This window comes from Denticeps clupeoides, chromosome 2 (assembly GCF_900700375.1).
Source record: "Denticeps clupeoides chromosome 2, fDenClu1.1, whole genome shotgun sequence".
Lineage (NCBI taxonomy): Eukaryota > Metazoa > Chordata > Actinopteri > Clupeiformes > Denticipitidae > Denticeps > Denticeps clupeoides.
Genome location: NC_041708.1, coordinates 38,284,934 through 38,301,754, shown reverse-complemented (window position 1 = coordinate 38,301,754; position 16,821 = coordinate 38,284,934). Strand labels below are relative to the sequence as shown.

The window sequence follows — 16,821 nt, the reverse complement described above, 5'->3', positions numbered from 1 at the left end:
AGTCACCATTTCATTTTATTTTCTCGCCCCTGTTTTGGACCCACAGTTTGGCTGAGAGATGAATTAGAAACGAATGGAAATGGAAATGTAATAACGGTGAGCGGGACCCACGCCGACAATCAGGCAGGATCAGATTCGCGGCTTTGGTGATTCATGAAATCCCATGAAGCCAGCGGGGCGATGCGGGGGATTTGGATAAGGTGCTCAGGACACCGTGTCCTATATTAAGTTAATGAGCTCTAATTTTGCAGGATGGCCGCGCAGACGCAACTTGACCCTCAGCGGCGGTTTATTGGTTTATTGGCTCTTTTACTCAACCTCAACACTGGTGGATTAGACCCCTGGCTCAAATCAGGCAGGACTAATCCCCAAACCTGGACTCGTTTTCGCCACCTTAACTGCTTTATAATGCAGACCTTTGTGTGGCGCTAAGCGGCTTGGGTGCGAGGAGTTGAGTGCAATGGGAATAATCCAGTTGTTTCCCCAAAACCTGCATGTGTCAGCACTTAATTAGAACATTCATTCACACTGAAGCTGGGTCGAAATCAAATCGATCCGGTTCAGCTCGGGGACGGAGGACTTTTCCCAACATTACATTACATGCAAGGCTAACTTGAAAGCACGTTGTAAATCGCTCTGGATAAGGGCGTCTGCCAAATGCCATAAATGTAAATGTAAATGTAAATGAACCAGTGGACAGAGAAACTTTTTGTCATTTTCTTTATATTAAACATTAGGATCCTAATGGAAACTGGCCGATACACAGAATGCACAGAAAGTTAATAGGTTAAATGGAACTTACAGAGGACATGACCTTCGGTGTCCTCACAGGTCTTGCCAGGATCTCATTTGGATCCTAATGAAGCACCAATGTGCTTAATGAGTAAAATTATGAGTTGAGGGCTGGTAGTAGCCTAGCGGGTACCACACTCGCCTATGAACCAGAAGACCCAGGTTCAAACCCCACTTACTACCATCATGTCCATGAGCAGGACACTTAACCCTGAGTGTCTCCAGGGGGGGACTGTCCCTGTAACTACTGATTGTAAGTTGGTAAATGCTGTAAATACAAATGTAAATGAGTGTGTAAGGAATATGAATATAAGAATATGTGAACGCTCAGCGTTCTAGTTTTCTGGAATATAAACATGCACCTTATCACTGAACACTGTTCCACACTAGCATATTGTTCCGAACCCCTAATGATCTTGTTAATGATCTATTTTCGCTGCTCGCGTCTAGAACGATTCCGACCTTTCGTTCCATTAGTGACGGGCCTGTGATCTGCACCTTCCCCCGCCAGTATGGGGGAGAGCTGGAAATCAGAACATCTCCCTGTTTCGTGTTTTCTGTATCAACACCAGGATAAGCATCTGTGTGTTTTCAGACTGGTGTGTGTGTGTGTGTGTGTTTATCAGACAGATCAGGCGCCTGTTGGTGTGTGTGTGTTGTCGACTGATCTACAGATAAATGAAAGTGAAGTGATTGTCATTGTGAAACACAGCACGCGGTGACACAGTGAAACGTGTCCTCTGTATTTAACCGTCACCCTTGGTGAGCAGTGGGCACCATGACAGGCACCCGGGGAGCAGTGTGTGGGGACGGGACCTTCATCAAGGGGACCTCAGTGGCAAGTTGGCGGATCGGGATTCGAACCACCAACCTTCTCGCTGGATCTGAACTGTCTATCCATCTACAGCCAGTTCACACCAACAATGCAGAGCATCGTATGAAATTTTAATTCATATTATCAAATTCCATATGGAAGTCCATTTATGCCACATTGAAAGGATATTTATTGCAGTTCTGACTTTTCCCCTCAAAATCCTTACTGTTTTTGTCGGAATCCTGAATGTATTTCTTTGTTTCTGATGTGAAGTTCCGGGTTACATGGGACCTCCCTATGTGTCTGCCTGTACCTACAGCCCCTGCCACAACGTTCCCACGCCGTTCCCTGTCGGTCTGTTTACTCTCCTCGCATGTTTGTCACCGTCGTTGTGACCCTCGCTGCGCTGGTTTATTCATCTGCCGTATATCGTAACGTGTCAGAAATGACAAAACCAGGTTTACACCTCCTCAAAGCCTGCGTTAAACTTCATGATTAGATAAGTGTTTAATGACGGCCTTTACTCATGTTTACTCAACTTTTACCTTGCAGCCTTTCTGTGAGAACCGGATTACAACTTCCCCAAAAACAGAAAAAGGAGACAAGTCCCAGTAATCGTTGAGTGTAACACGGTGCTCTGTCACTGGACACCTTGAAGTGAAGTGAAATGAACAATGCAGCTCTTCTGTAGGTGTGGCCACTTCGTCAAATGAACAAGCGGCCCATTGTTCAGGTCAATGGCCTTCACTCAATCAGACCCTGGATCTTGTTTGGCCTCGGATTAGTCTTTTATCTTCTTAAATCCTGATGAAACAAGAGATTTTAGTTGCTCTGAATATAATCCCTGTGTTCATGTTTTTTTAAGCATACCCCTGAGATACAACTGGTGTGGTCAGGAGCATATCAGTTACTATATGTTACATGCCGAGATCTAATACTATACATATACGCTACACGCCCAGATCTGTTACTATACATATACGCTACATGCCCAGATCTGTTACTATACATATACGCCACACGCCCAGATCTGTTACTATACATATACGCTACACGCCCAGATCTGTTACTATACATATACGCTACATGCCCAGATCTGTTACTATACATATACGCCACACGCCCAGATCTGTTACTATACATATACGCCACACGTCCAGATCTGTTACTATACATATATGCTACACGCCCAGATCTGTTACTATACATATACGCTACACGCCCAGATCTGTTACTATACATATACGCTACACGTCCAGATCTGTTACTATACATATATGCTACACGCCCAGATCTGTTACTATACATATACGCCACACGCCAAGATTTGTTACTATACATATACGCCACACGTCCAGATCTGTTACTATACATATACGCTACACGCCCAGATCTGTTACTATACATATATGCTACACGCCCAGATCTGTTACTATACATATACGCTACACGTCCAGATCTGTTACTATACATATACGCTACACGTCCAGATCTGTTACTATACATATACGCTACACGCCCAGATCTGTTACTATACATATACGCTACACGCCCAGATCTGTTACTATACATATACGCCACACGTCCAGATCTGTTACTATACATATACGCCACACGTCCAGATCTGTTACTATACATATATGCTACACGCCCAGATCTGTTACTATACATATACGCTACACGCCCAGATTCCAGATCTGTTACTATACATATATGCTACAAGCCCAGATCTGTTACTAAACATATACGCTACATGCCCAGATCTGTTACTATACATATATGCTACACGCCCCGATTTGTTACTATACATATATGCTACATGCCCAGATCTGTTACTATACATATATGCTACACGCCCCGATTTGTTACTATACCTATATGCTACATGCCCAGATCTGTTACTATACATATATGCTACACGCCCCGATTTGTTACTATACATATATGCTACACGCCCAGATCTGTTACTATACATATATGCTACATGCCCAGATCTGTTACTATACATATACGCTACATGCCCAGATCTGTTACTATACATATATGCTACACGCCCAGATCTGTTACTATACATATATGCTACATGCCCAGATCTGTTACTATACATATACGCTACACGCCCAGATCTGTTACTATACATATATGCTACACGCCCCGATTTGTTACTATACATATATGCTACATGCCCAGATCTGTTACTATACATATATGCTACACGCCCCGATTTGTTACTATACATATATGCTACACGCCCAGATCTGTTACTATACATATATGCTACATGCCCAGATCTGTTACTATACATATACGCTACATGCCCAGATCTGTTACTATACATATATGCTACACGCCCAGATCTGTTACTATACATATATGCTACATGCCCAGATCTGTTACTATACATATACGCTACATGCCCAGATCTGTTACTATACATATATGCTACATGCCCAGATTCCAGATCTGTTACTATACATATACGCTATACGCCCAGATCTGTTACTATACAAACATTACATTTACATTTACATTTCCAGCATTTATCAGACGCCCTTATCCAGAGCGACTTACAATCAGTAGTTACAGGGACAGTCTCCCTGGAGCAACTTAGGGTTAAATGTCTTGCTCAGGGACACAATGGTAGTAAGTGGGATTTGAACCCGGGTCTTCTGTGTTACCCACTAGGCTACTACCACCCATTACACTCCCAGATCTGTTACTATACATATACGCTACACGCCCAGACCTGTTACTATACATATACGCTACACGCCCAGATCTGTTACTATACATATATGCTACACGCCCAGATCTGTTACTATACATATACGCTACACGCCCAGATCTGTTACTATACATATATGCTACACGCCCAGATCTGTTACTATACATATATGCTACACGCCCAGATCTGTTACTATACAAACATTACATGCCGACATCTGTTACTATACATATATGCTACACGCCGAGATCTGTTACTATACAAACATTACACTCCCAGATATGTTGCTATACATATAGACAACACGCCCAGATTTGTTACTATACAAACAGGGCATGCAAAGATCTGTTACTATAGATATATGCTCCACGCCCAGATTTGTTACTATACAAACACTGCATGCCAGATATGTCAGTATGCATATACTCTACATGCCCAGTTCGGTTACTATACTTATGACATGGTCCCCAATCAGTGACTTTACATGCATTAGTATTCATTAGTACTGTTCCCTTATTTGACTTGGTACATATATGTAAAATTATGTGGCTTAATATTAAAAGTCAGGGCCATTGAGGTGAATTGGTGTGACAGGTCAGAATAGTTCTAGGGGTCCATAGCTGAACAGGGGCACATAAATCATAGTCTATAAATAGAATGTAATCAATTTTCAGAGTTCTGAGTTGGTGCTATCTACGGATGATCAGAATCTAATACATTTGTTGAGGTCTGACTTTTCAGAGTGCTCCTGTTCTGAGTTTGGAATTTGATGTTCATTACGCATGTTCCTAACTGTCATGTGTATAAAGATATCCTCATTGTGCCCTGTTCCTTGTTCCTTGTTCCATTGTCTTTTACCATGTTCTGTGTGTAGATGTATGTGTGCCCTGCAAGTAAAAAAAAATATTGTTTTTCCTGCGCTGGTGGATCCCTGACATCATTACACATGACATCTTCGTTAAAAAGGTATCGATCACCAATGTGTTCTACATCCCATACTCACAGCAGCATGTAAATACTGCTCATGTTGGGACCACTTAGTAAATCTCATTCATAATCATGCTGCACGTAGACATGTTCTCGCTGTAGTCTTCATGTGCTGCACTCTCACTTCATCAGGACGTAATGTGAGAGACGTGACTCTGAGGCGACCCGGCCGTAACTCTACTCTCTGCTGGGCTACGGGATTTTTTTACATGCTGGCGTGCATCAGAGAGAGGCCGGCGGATCTGTTTTTGGTGGAGGTCACAGGAGGAGAGGACAGGGATGCGTTGACTGGCAGACATACAGTGACATACAACGGCATGTATTACTGATAACATCAGGTTCATATATATATATTTCATTTATTCTTACATACATTTATTATGGATATTACATATTCATAATTCTCTCTCTTGTTTGCATGTTTATTGATCCCTGATCATCCAGCACTGTGGCTCCTGACAGTCTTAATTTATTTCATTGCTTTTCTGTGACATTGCAGAGACAGCAAGACTGAGGTTCTGTAGCCAGCAAGACAAATATTTAGTTTAATGTGACTTCCTCTGGACAAATAGATATGCACACCGGTTCCCATGCAGCAGTCATTTCTCAATTAAAGTGGCCACACACAGAAGAACCAAGCAGAGATTCCCTGGTGCTGAATTAGAACCCATTTGCACCTTGGAACCGGAGGTTAAATCAGCAGAAAATTTAATTAAACTGGTCTGGTGCAAATAATATTCTGGCATAATATTCACCTGTAATGTGATAGCAGAATCTGGGAGAACAAAGACTGTACATTCATAATCTGACACAAAACAGACCACGGGTCCACATGGCAGGACTGCGGTTCACAGTCCTACAGCATAGAAAATATCTTGTGAAGTGAAGTGATTGTCACATGTGATGCACAGCACACGGTGCACACAGTGAAATTTGTCCTCTGCATTTAACCCATCACCCTGAGTGAGCAGGCGCCCGGGGAGCAGTGTGTGGGGACGGTGCTTGGCTCAGTGGCACCTCAGTGGCACCTTGGCGGATCAGGATTCGAACCGGCAACCTTCTGATTACTGGGCCGCTTCCTTAACCGCTAGGCCACCTGTGCCCCAGTAATAAATGAATTTATTACTGACAGCACATGCACAACACATGCATTTAATTTTCATTGTTTAGACAAATGTGCAGAGAAATAATGAATATTCCATTATTTCATAACGAGAAATGATGAAATAAAGGAAGAATTGTGTAGATAAAGAAATACACAAGCAAAAAATGTGAAAATATGCTCTATTCATTCTCATAACCAATAATTAAAATTCATGCATTTTAATTATTTGTATATTTCTTTCTTGTTCATCCTCTGCCAAGCCCTGCTCCATGTCCCTGTCCATGTGTGACCCTGACCTGCAGTAAGGACAGAATTTTCTCCCCTCCCCCAAAACCCCACGTCATTCTGCACTGCAACAGTCTGGTTTATTGACCTTGCAGCAAAACACGCACCATCCATACTAATGAGCGTGCGAGTGTGAGTGTGTGTGGTAGAGAGACTGATGTTAGCATCTACTGGTTACATAACCATTTTTTGTACATATAAACTCCCACATCCCACCATAATTAAACACACCCACATATCCAATCTCTTAGTCAATTCAATTAAATACATTTACACATTTTCACTCACCGAGAGGGTAAATGATTGGAACAGAATCTTAAAGAATAGAACCTACCGATAATAGAACATGCATTCACTGTAGAGAAACTGGATTTTGATCCATAACACGCAGCTGTCTGGTGGAGATGTCATGTGAACTGTGAGACGAGATCAGCTGGTGAAGGAGGTAAATCATGCAGACTGATAAGAACCCCTGACACACTTCCCTCCATGTCAGAAACCCCACAAGAACCTCACAAGGACGAATCCTGGACCTCGAGGTTCTCTTGACCTTTAAACTGCATTCAGCCAATAGCAGAATCCCAGTCGAGCTGCAGCTTAGCAGCATTTGTGGAATATTGTTCAAGAAACGAAGGTCAGAAGGCTGCTACTGGAGCCACAACCTCTGTTTACCCAGGTCATCAGGTCAAACGCTCACCTGCCGACGGTCACCAAGGGTACTGAACATTTCCATCAGCCTCATGTTCTTCTCCAGCTCTACCGACCAATCAGAACCCATGTAACAAAGCAAATTCTTAATGAAACTGTACATTTACATTAGAGCTGGATCTTTTTTCAATGCAGATCCATCTGTCCATACATGATCACCAATTTCCCAGTTACTGTAAATAATATCCACAATCTGTCCAGTGCGTTTCACGTGTCAACTTGCGATGGAGACACGGTCCACCGTTCAAGGTAAAGTGTGATAAATTTAGGATTGCCAGCATGTGTCAGACCAGGTCCCCACAAATAGAACATGTCCGTGTCCACACGTTCCAGCCACAGGAACATCTGCTGATGTGAAGCCTCTAACTGTTCACTGTGAATGACACTGATTAGTGTCACGTTACGTTTGTCCTAAGCGTGTGACAAGAACATCACAGGCTGTTCATGCAGCACCGTGTGCACAGTTCTTGCTTCTGTCAGTGGTGGACATTTAATTTCTTGCTCTGATATGCAGACGGTGTCCTCCAGCCATCAGGAGCAGGACAGTATTTCAGATGCTCATTTGTGGGCCACTGCCATTGGACTGTATAACAGCAGAGAGCACTAATAATGGATGAATTAGGTGTCAGGTGTATAAAAAGAACCCCAGTACACTAGACCTTCACATCAACTGCAACTAGACCTCTGCAAACATGATTCACCCTGAGACTAAAGTGTTGATTATCAAGAGGCTGAAGACCAGATCCACTGCTTATGTGGCAGACACCTTCAATGTGTCTCAGCGAGGATAAAAAAAGATTTGAAGAGACTGGAGATGTTTTTGACAAGCCCAGGTCAGGCAGTCCCCACAAGACAACTGCTCGAGAGGACCGTTTGTTGGCTCGAAAATCCAAGGCCAGACCATTCTCCACTGCAGCAGAGCTCCACGAGACCTGGTCACCTGAAGTCCCTGTGTCAACCAGAACAGTTTGTCAGATTCTGTCTTGAAATGTCCTCCATGGTGGAATCAGTGCCCAGAAGCCAGCACTAAACAAAGGACAATTGGAACATCTGTGTGGCATTTGCCAAGGCCCACAGCCTGCTTAAAGGATGGATCCTGGAAAAGTCGCAGAAGGTGGATTTTTCAGATGAGTCTTCTGTTGAATTACACCACAGTCGGCGCAAATATTGCAGAAGACCTACTGGAGCCCGCATGGATCCGAGATTCACCCAGAAAACAGTGCAGTTTGGTGGTGGAAAAATCATGGTCTGGTGTTCCATCTAGTATGGGGGTGTGCGGAAGATCTGCAGGGTGGAAGGCAACATCTGAAATACCAAGAAATCTTAGCCACCTTTAATATTCCCAACCATAAAAGAGGTCAAATTCTGCCGCAGGATGGTGCTCCATCACATACTTCCATCTCCACATCAAAGTTCCTCAAGGTGAAGAAGATCAAGATGCTCCAGGATTGGCTGGCCAAACACGAACTGTCAGCAGACATGAACATCATTGAGCATGTGTGGTGTAGAGGAAGCATGGAAGACGAAACCAAAGAACATTGATGAACTCTGGGAGGCATGCAGGACTGCTTTCTTTGCTGTTCCTGATGACTTCATCAATAAATGGTATGAATTCTTGCCAAACCGCATGGATGCAGGTCCTACAAGCTCATGGAAGTCATACAAGATATTAAATTTGGCACCACGACTTGATTTACTGGCATATTTTTGTATTTTTCAGTAAATTTGTTCAATTTCAGTATAGACAACAGAACTTTTGTCTTGGCAAAATTTGACCTTTCTGTCTTGAGGAAATGATAAATCTTTTTTTCAGTGAAACTAATTCATTTTAATGCATGAACATCATTTGTAGGGTTTTAGCTTTTAATATGATTAATTAAAAGTCCGGTTAATGTCCGGTACATGACCTGCATCTGTTTTTTAATTTGTATTTTTTTATGGGGTTCTTGGCATAACTGATGGATTTTTATATGTTAACTATAAAAGAAGAAAGCGTGAGACAGTTGTAAAATGACAGAATTTATTCCAAAATTTCTCTCACAGAAGGACAGGACGTCCATGGGAGCATAAAGAATGTCATGATTGGCTGAAATATGAAAACAGCAGAATTTCTACGTTCATTCAGAAGAAGCAGATTGAAGCCCCGCCACCATCTCTCTAAACGCCACTGTGCTTCGTAGTGCAGTGTGTGTGTGTGTGTGTGTGTGTGTGTGTGTGTTTGGGGAGTGTTGGTAATCTCGGTCATCCTGAGCCCGGTTGTGCTGCTGAGGGAGGAAGATTTCGCTCCTCCTCCTCCTCCTCGTGGCATGGCGGCCGCTGCTGACTGCGCTCGTCTGTCTGACGCTGGCACCACGAAGGCAGGTTCTGTCCGAGCGGCGGTGGGACGGGGGCGGGGGCTCTACGAACGGCAGGGCGTGGCCCTCCCCTTCATTTGAAGGACGCCCGGACCCTGCGGCCCTTCAGCTCCTGGGGGGGCCGGTAGTTGTCGCTCATGCAGCAGGGCTCCTCTCCTTCAGCGGAGAACAGCAGGATGCGGAACTTCTCCATCTGTTCCCACGGAGACAGAGCGAGGGATGAATTCCGGCATCTTCCATTAATCCGACATTCAGCAGCGTATTACGTCTCTTTATTAACCTTCATCACCAGAAAAAGCTTATTGCAGGAAAATAAAGAAGAACAACACAGTACACGGTACTCAGGATCGTTCTAGATTGCACCCGTAAATCAAACGGGCCTTTCGAGCTCCTCCAGGAACCCGTCTCAACCCGTCTCGGCGGTCCCGCGGCAGACAGGTGCCAGGAAGGTAATGTGGCTGTCGGTTCAGGTCCCCGGGGCCCCATTTCATCTCGTATTTATAGAGCCTTCCGGAAACCCCACAGACCTGTAATTAAACTGCCCACGGCGGACCGCGGCGTCTAAAAATAACGGCTTTATTCCGAAATAGTTCCACAAAACCACAGAGGGCAGGAGAACAGAGAAGAAGGTCTGGGACAAGCGGGACAAGTTACGGCCGTAAAACCGTATTTCTAGTAAGAAAGCGGAGCAGGGTACCTGGGCGGAGCTGACGCTGATCGGCTCCCTGCAGACGATCCACGTGACGCTCTCCAGGAGCGGGGGCGTGGTCAAGGAGCCGTCGGTAGGTCCAGTAGTCCAGCGATGTGGGCAGGAGGACGCTGGGGTCAAGTTCGGAAGGTCGTCTGCTTGCCCTGCGGGACGTGGAGAACGGTGAAGCGGGTCGCATGGTATTAAAACGCCGGTTTTTAATAAGAGGGTGGTAGTATCCTAGCGGGTAACACACTCGCCTATGAAGACCCAGTTCGAATCCCACTTACTACCATCGTGTCCCTGAGCAAGACACTTAAACCCTGAGTGTCTCCAGGGGGGGGACTGTCCCTGTAACTACTGACTGTAAGTCGCTCTGGATAAGGGCGTCTGGTAAATGCGGTTAATGTAAATGTAATAAACAACGTACCTTTTCTTTGATGGAATTGAAGGCATCGATCACGGTCTGGAGATGAAGGTTCTCCTCACCGATCTGACGGAACAAACCAGGAAGTTCTGCGTTACACGCGGCGTGGGAGCCGCACGAGGAAGCCGCTCATCACACTGACCTGCAGGAAGACGCCCACCACCGCCAGCCCGTCGCTCTGGCTGGCCGCCTCGGCGAAGCTGCCGTACTTGGTGTTCCAGTGGACCAGGTGGAGCTGGAGGAGAAAGCGGTCGGTGGGTGAACGGTGTACCGCAGCGCTCTTCTAACCAGTAACATTTCTGGCCGTACCTCGGCGGCGTATTCCGTCCCGTCCACGGTGTGTTCGGATCCCCGGGCATCACAGGCGCCCCAGTGGAAGTGGAACTGCTTCAGTCTGTAGGTCCCTGAGATTGGCCCCTCAGTCAGGGCTGCAGACACACACACACACACACACGCACACACACGCCAGTCAATCGGCCGTGACCACAGTGACTGGATCTCCAGTCGAATGACATGATGCAAGATGAGATGGTGACCAGAAGATCACCATTTCCGAGAAATAAAGGAGAAGTGGAATAAAGATCGGAGGTTCACACACTTCCTGTTACACAGTAACCGCAGCGAGACCCCTGCAAACGTCACTCACTCGAGCTGTCGCTGTCGTCGGCGAAGGTGACCTGGACGGAGTGTCCGTTGTTGAGGAGGTCGATGGAGGCGGCGGGGTCGTAGCGGAGCCGCAGCGGCTGCAGGTGCGCGTCGTGCTCCGCCTCCCCAGCTTTAATGTCGATGGGCGACTGGCGCGGTCCGTCGGCGATCGGGAAGTTCTCGCACCATCTGCCGGGTCCTGCGGGACATGAGAAGAGTCAGACGCGGCCGGTGGGGTGGAGGGGGCTGCAGGTCCTCGTGTCCCCGTCCCAGCCTCACCGTTGTCCGCCGCGTATCCCCATCCGTGAGACATCGTGAGCCGAAGAGGGACGCGCAGCCTCGCCAAATACGCGCGGCCGCGCTTTAAATACCGTCGCGCACATGATCTCCGCGCCACGGCCAGCGGGGGGGGAGATTACAGGCGATCAATGACAGGCGCGCTCCCGCGGAGCCTCCAGCTGCAGTGCGCATTACGCGCATTACGCGCATTACGCGCGGCGCGGCGCGGCTCGGACCTCCGCCCGCAGCCCACATGGTGGGGGTCCAGTAACGGACCCCGAGAGTGACCGAACCGAGCCGCCCACATGGTGGACGAGACGCGTCACCAGGTGGATTCGTTCGGTGCCAAACGCAGCGCGTCATCAAACCAGATCAAACGACGGCGCCGCTTACTAAGAACGAACCAGGTTGCGCGGGCGCCACCTGCTGGATCCTGCAGATATTTCCATTTGTTTCAGAAATTATTCTGACTCAAAAAAGAGAAGATGGCAACTTCAGATCTTAATTTGTTCTGTCACTGAACTTGACAAATTCTTTCCTGCTGGACACGTCTTATATTCTATATAATTCTATTATTCCGATTCGGTTTTTCAAGGCAACATCAATTTAAGTGAAAGTGAAGTGATTGTCATTGTGAAAAACTGCAGCACAGCACACGGTGACATGGCACTCGGTGACCATTGGTGACAGTGGGCACCATGACAGGCGCCCCGGGGACCAGTGTGTGGGGACGGTGCTTTGCTCAGTGGCACCTCAGTGGCACCTTGGCGGATCGGGATTCGAACCGGCAACCTTCGGATTACGGGGCCGCTTCCTTAACGTCTAGGCCACCTCTGCCCACATAATACAATAATACAAGTAATGATTATTTCTTATACTCATGTTGGCTTGAACTTTGGAGTTTTACTACAGCTGTTTTTTGGTCAAGTTCACTGCTAATTATCTTCTAATTTATTACATCATGTATTAATGTCTTACAGTGCAAGGAAATTACAAATTTTTTCATTAACCATTGAATTTATTCATTTATTAAATTAGAACCTCTCCCATATAAAACTTTCTGTGGTTTTTATTTTGTCGAGATGATTCATGACGCGGTTTTGGAATGGACTTGTTTTACAGGCTGTAAAAAAACGCTCCGACTGCACCACCTTTGTGCAGGACGTGGTGATAAAATCCTGAAGAGCAGCCGCTGTAAAGAGAAAATGAAGGTATTTTATGGGTCACTTGTGGATGTCTGAAGATAAGAATAGAGGAGCGGAGCAGGCCAGGAACCTCCTGCAGAAAACAAATGCTCTTCGCTCATGTTTCATTCCTAATGATTAAAATGCAAAACTTAATTAAATCAAATTTAGTCAAAAGAACACAGGCACTCACTACCTCCTATCTTGAAGAAGGGTGGCATGAAGAAGTGCAGATAATTAGTAAAAGAAAGGAATTCTTCCTAAAAAATGGCTTTATTTTGGGTTGCTGTGGGATCCCGTTTATTCCCAGACAGAATTGAACAGCCTATAAAAACAGGAGCAAATTGACTCGATGACAACAATTAAAAATATTAATTCACGTGATTGAATTAAACAACAAAGAATTAAATAAGTAAAAAAAACGTAAACAAATGACATAAAATATATTAATTTAATTACAACAATTCATATGATCTTTAAACAGATGCAGGGTGGTAGTAGCCTAGCGGGTAACACACTCGCCTATGAACCAGAAGACCCAGGTTCAAACCCCACTTACTACCATCGTGTCCCTGAGCAGGACACTTAACCCTGAGTGTCTCCAGGGGGGGACTGTCCCTGTAACTACTGATTATGAGTCGCTCTGGATAAGGGCGTCTGGTAAATGCTGTAAATGTATCCTGTCTGACAGTAATACTCAACATTATGGAATTTGTTAAAATAATGACGTGTTAAGTGATTTCCTACCGGCACAGACCTGATGGAAATGGACATATTCACAGAATAAATCTCTTCTCTGTGCTCACGGTGCAGTGTGGGAAATGTGGGCGGGGCAGCGTCACCACCAGTCTGGCCAGTTAGAGCAGGGAGGCCAGTATGAACGATGGAGGCGTGCACTACACATAATGAGTTGGCTCCACCCACTTCCGCCACCTGAAGATGAGGGCGTGGCTGGTGCCGATTAGCCAGGCAGCATATCCCGCATATAGGGTGGTAGTAGCCTAGCGGGTTACCACACACTGCTCCCCGGGCGCCTGTCATGGTGCCCACTGCTCACTCAGGGTGATGGGATAAATACAGAGGACAAATTTCACTGTGTGCACTGTGTGCTGTGCTGCTGTGTATCACATGTGACAATCACTTCACTTCGCATGTCACATGACCACAAGCAGACAGGTCAATGCTGCCTGGACGCACTGGAACTCTGGGCAGGGAGGACACGGCCACAACAGACAGCACCCCGAGGCCCAGAATGCCGAGGGAGACGTAAGTGCCAAGGGAGACGTCCCTTCACCCTGCAGCACATGGGTGTCTCTCAGCCAATCAGAACCAAGTGTGCGGGAGAGGGCCCAGCTGAGTAGCTTGTACCTGCAGGAGCGTCTCAGGCACAGCCGAGGTTGTAGGCAGCGTGGACGGAGGCCAGGCAGAAGGACGTCCCACGTCCTCACAGGCATCCAGCCAGGCCGGGACCGCGTGGACCTGCTCACGGCCTGATGGAGGAAGTTGACACACTTCCACTCCCTCCAACACGAGCCACTCGTCACTTCACATGACCGCTCTGTCAAGCAGAGGGTGGTGGCTGCCGGAGACGGGGTCGGGGTCTTCTAGAAGGAACGTGTAGAGGAGTCAGCCCCATGGATGCTTCCCCACTGAGGAAGCAGTGATGCATCGTAGGACTGGCGGCTGGGAGACACCAGGGGGCGCCGCTGAGCTGCAGTCTGAATCAGAATCCCAGGAACCCGAAAGACCTTCTTCTCACCTGAAGAAACTTCTAAAATTCCATTTACGATTTTATCCAAAGCGCCTTACAATCAGTAGTTACAGGGACAGTGGGGGACAGGCACAGTCCCCCTCGGGACACTCAGGGTCCGCATGACCCTCACGTTGTTAATTAAGCACCGCGTGCCAGTGAATAATTAATAAATTCTTTTAAAAACCCCGTCCCGCTCCACCAATCAGACCAGAAGACTCTCTTACGTACACGCCCCCCGAGCGCCGTCAGCCAATCACAGTGGGACAATTTAAATATCCACAACAATCCCAGTGTACATAAAAACCGTGTTTCTAACGTTTTATCCGTGTAATGACATTTTAAACACCTGTTGGGGCGCAGCGTTAAAACAGGTAAATGTGGCCGTGGCGAATGTCGAGTTTTCCTCGTGTTGCTTCCTGCGGACTGTTACACGATAATTCGATTTCTCCGACGCACATGACGGTCCTGTGATCGGTGCTGATTAAAGCCGCCTCCCCCCCCGAGCACCGTCCAATCCAACCCGGTCCAGACCTCCATCGTCCAGACCTCCACCCTCCACCGCCCGGTCCAGACCTCCATCGTCCAGACCTCCACCCTCCACCGCCCGGTCCAACCTGGTCCAGACCTCCACCCTCCGGTCCAGACCTCCACCCTCCACCGCCCGGTCCAACCTGGTCCAGACCTCCACCCTCCGGTCCAGACCTCCACCCTCCACCGCCCGGTCCAACCCGGTCCAGACCTCCTCCGTCCAGACCTCCACCCTCCACCGCCCGGTCCCACCCGGTCCAGACCTCCACCCTCCACCGCCCGGTCCAACCTGGTCCAGACCTCCACCCTCCGGTCCAGACCTCCACTGCCCGGTTCAACATGCATCCGGCCCGCTGCATCCTGGCCGCCGCGGCGACTCTGGCCGCCTGGACGCTGTGCGCGGCGGGGCCTTTTCACGCACAGTGCAGGGTGCAATGGTGAGAAAAACTATTATCACATGACTTGTGCTTATTTGATTGTCTTTGTCAGTGTTTTGTAGTTTAATTTTCTTTTATTTTCTTATTTTCTAAAGACTTTTATTTGGTTACCTGTATTCTGGTGAGGATGAGAGGGAATTATAGTGACAATCTGGGTGTTTAATTAATTGTGGAATATCTAAGTGTGTTAATATTTCTGGTTCTATCAAATATGTTTGTGTATTTTCTGTTTGTTCAATTTATGGTTACTGTTAAAAAGTTATGTGAGTTATATATCACCGTCGGGTTAGTGGGTCGGAGACCTGGTTCCGTTCTCTTGAACACATGGCGTGGGCTGTAAGAGGTACGTGGGGTTGGTGCCCAGAATGTTATTTTTTATTATAAATGATGTACATATTAAGAATATTCTGTGTGTGTATGTTCTTATTATACTGTATATTGTAGAGAGAGGCGCAGGAAGGGGGGAGACGCGATGTTCTGATGCGACTTCGCTTTTTGTGCAGAACAATACACGTGGTTAAGTCAAGTCAACTTTATTGTCAATTCTGCCACATGTACAGGACATGCAGAGAATTGAAATTACATTACTCTCTGACCCATAAAAGTACCATTAAATACAAAAACAGTGACAGTAACGAATACAGAGTATAAATACAATTTAAAAAGAAAGGCACAATATACAATTTTAAAAACACCATATACAAATAAGGGCACATGGTGGAGAGTGCAACATCAGGAGAGTGCAAAAACCAATAGTGCAACAGAGTTTTAAGTTTAAAGTGACGAAGTGAAAGTGAGGTAGATGGCAGACCAGAGCTGCACAGAGTGACTGGTGCATGGTCAGTTTGTGTGATTTAGAGTTCAGAGAGTTTGTGGAGCTGAAGAGGGGAGTGAGGGGAGTGGGGGCAGAGCCGGGAGAGAGTTGAGTTTCCTGACCGCCTGATGGGTGAAGCTGTCCTTCAGTCTGCTGGTCCTGGCCTGGAGACTCCGCAGTCTCCTCCCTGATGGCAGCAGGCTGAAGAAGGTTTGCATTGGATGGGTGGGATCGGCTGCTATGCAGAGGGCTTTCTTGGTGAGGCGTGTGCTGTAGATGTCTTGGAGGGAGGGGAG

At 46.7% G+C, this 16,821-nt stretch overlaps 1 pseudogene; it reads right to left on the bottom strand.

The window, feature by feature from the left end:
• Positions 1-9,422: 9,422 nt before the first annotated feature.
• On the bottom strand, positions 9,423-11,959 carry LOC114772184 (carbonic anhydrase 2-like; annotated as a pseudogene).
• Positions 11,960-16,821: the final 4,862 nt, after the last annotated feature.